The sequence below is a fragment of the Gossypium hirsutum genome, chromosome A12 (assembly GCF_007990345.1).
Source record: "Gossypium hirsutum isolate 1008001.06 chromosome A12, Gossypium_hirsutum_v2.1, whole genome shotgun sequence".
Classification (NCBI taxonomy): Eukaryota; Viridiplantae; Streptophyta; class Magnoliopsida; order Malvales; family Malvaceae; genus Gossypium; species Gossypium hirsutum.
The window spans coordinates 48,911,441-48,914,823 of NC_053435.1; positions in this window are offsets into that span (position 1 = coordinate 48,911,441).

Here is a 3,383-nt window from a genome sequence, read left to right on the forward strand (position 1 = left end):
TGAATTCCGATGATTATATATGCTTTCCCGAAACTAATAAGGTCCTGCATTTGTTGCGGACGGGATTTAGCTCGGACGAGTAATCTCATTGATCTTGTTATAGAAAGGATTTAACCTGGATAGGTAATCCCAATATAATGCCTCTCAAACATACGTTATGATTACAGTTTAGCCTGAACTGGTAATCCTAATCGAGCTCCTCTGAGCTTACATTATATAAAGGATTTAGCCTGAACTGGTAATCTTGTTATACGATATGTGGCTCGAGAGAGTGTTTCTTGGTTAAGTTCCTTAATGGGTACACTTGAGTAAGAAATTGACAGATTATTGAATCATACACTACGAGTGTACTACTTAAGTATCCATCAGAATTTAATGATTCAACGGACATAAAAATCTTGACATGGCATGAAAATCTTGAGATGAAATGATAATGACTTGAAAGAATATTGCTTGATGAGCTCATCTATGTTACTTGATTGATATAAAGATTTTGGTGACTAACATGTTTGATTGAATGCATTTGATTATGCAATTTAGCCAAATGGATGGAAACATAACATTGTATGCCTAGATTAAATAAACAAGATTGGTAAGTTTAGTTTCCTTTATACAAACTTACTAAGCTTGTAATGCTTACTCCATTTTATTTTTCCTCTGTTTTATAATGCTCGGAAGTTCGTGAAGGTTGGAAAATCATTGGAGCATCGCCACACTATCAACTAGTCATTTTGGCATAATGGCATGTATAAGAAAACTTGGCCAATAGTGGCTTGAAATGTTATTTTGTAACCTAGCCATTGGAATGGCTAGTAATGGTTCATTTGGGTATGACTAAGTAGATTATTATGATATATATACACACATGTGTTATGTTAAGAATATGTGATTAATGTTGTGAATGCCTAAGTTAAACTAAGGTAAGTTTGTGAACACATATGCATGTAGTGATTTGCCTTGTTGAATGATGGAAATTGCCCAATTTGAATGCTTGAATTGGTTGGTTTTGGATGTGTGTTTCAAGTGCAAGTCATGGGTGAAATTTTGGGTGAGAAATGAAGCTAGAAATGGCTTCATTTTGTCCACACGGGAAGACACACGGGCGTGTGTCTAGACCATGTGTGACACACAGCCTGGTAACATGGGCATGTGGTTAGGCTATATGTCTCCTACATCTTAATTTTGAGAAACAGAATGCTTAGAATTAAGCACAAGGACAGAGACATGGGCGTGTGCCTTAGCCGTGTGTGCCATACGGCCTAGAACATGGACGTGTATCTTGGCCGTGTGAAACCTGCACCTATTTTCGAATCGAATTAATTAACCACACAACCTAGCGCATGGGCGTGAGGCATGGCCGTGTGTGCAAGTCAAAGAGTTACACGAGGTCAAACACAGCCTCTAGCATGGGCGTGTCCCTTGGACCACACGGGCATGTGAGCCGTGCGCTTTGGAAAATTTTTGAAAAGTTGCAAAAAATTTTTAAAGTTCTCGATTAAGTCCCGACTCGATTCTAATGCTCATATTGGGCCTTTAGGCCCAATCAAGGGACGTTATGAATAATCTTGATAAATTAATAGTAATTCATATGATTTATTTGTAAATGTTTCTGAATGTTCTGGTATTGCTCCGAAACCTTGTGCCAGCGACGGATACGGGTTAGGGGTGTTACATAACCTCCGTGTGCACTGTTTTTGAGATCAAGGCCTTCCCCAAAGAATCTCTCACTACAATCGCCACAGCAAACTTATTTTGCTAACAGTTATACACAGCGTCAAAATTTACCTTAATGCCCACCCCAATCGAAGGTTTCCATCCCTCCTGTACTCAAAAAAGCGTATGGGTCTTTACCTCAATCCTGTCAAACTCCTATATGTACCTTAAGATGAAAGTTGCTATCTCACTGTCTGATTGAACCCTCCATTCGTAAATTCTTTTGTTTTTTTTAATCCACAAGGCTTATAGAGCACAAAAAAAAACAAACGCCTTTAGGGTATTGAGCTTCTTTCAAAAATCCAGGTAACCCATTCAAAGCAATCCAATCTAAACAGAACGTATTTGAAATTTAAAATATTCAACACCTTTATTGTTACAGGACATTCACGAAGAGTATGGCATAGAGTCTCAATAGCATACCACATCTAGGACATGCTCTATTATTCACCAGTCTCTTATAATACAAGTTAGCAAACTTAGGGATAAAATTCCACGATATCCTCCATATGGTGATATTGATTTTCATAGGCAATTTAAGATTTAACAAATATCTATAAAAGTTCCTTCTTGTATCATGTAAGGCATTAGCATTAGGGGAAAAATACCTTTTGTAATAGTTTATAAGCCCTTATCACCGAGAAAGCCCCAGATGGCTTACCTCTCAATACTAGCAGATCCACGTGTCTCTCCTTTGCCAAAGGGATTGGTAAAATCTTGGTCACAGAAGCTTCTACAAAGGTATTGAGAATAACATCCCTTTTCCATTTTCTACTATTGTTATCTATCAAATCTGCAACTAAGGAAATATCACTGTTCTGAATATGATTGCTTAATCAGTAATTAACTGTCCCAGGTAGCCCTGCATTATCATTAACTGAAATATTTTCACCCGTACCAACCCTTCAACATAACCCATCCTTAAGAAGACCACTCCCCGCCCAAATACTTTTCCAAATATAGGAAGGTAAATTCCCTAATCTGAAGTATAAAAAATCGAAAGATGGATAATAATTAGCTTTTAATATGCAAGCTAGTAAAAAGTTAAGCTGGTCAATAAGACACCATCCATGTTTAGCTAAAAGAGCAATATTAAATTTCTCTAAACTATGAAAACCCATGCCCCCATATACTTTTAACGTGCAAAGGTGACCCCATTCACACCAATGAATCCTCCTCATTCTATACCCTTTTTGGCACCAAAACTTTGCTATAATACTATCCAACTCCCCACATAAAGTTTTTGGTAACAGAAAATAGGCTATTGAATACGTCAGAATGCTTGTAAAACTGATTTTATGAAAATTTCCTTTCCTCCTTGCTATAGAAACTTCGTGCTCCACCCATTTATTCGCTTCTTAATCTGATCCTTCAAGCTTAAGAAAGATGCCTTTTTCTTCTTACCCACTATAGTAAGTAATCTTAAATACTTCTCTGGGTCATTCGAGTATCGAACACCCAAAAATCCTGATGTCAAAACCCTATTATCATTAGAAGTATTATAACTATAGAAAATCATGGAATTCTCAAAATTTACGCATTGACCCAAACACGTCTCATACTCCTTTAAGATCCCCTTCAGTATCTGAGCACCATTAGTAGTAGCCTTTCCAAATAAGATGTAGTCATCTGCAAATAGCAAGTGTGATCCCTGAGGACCTCTCCTATTT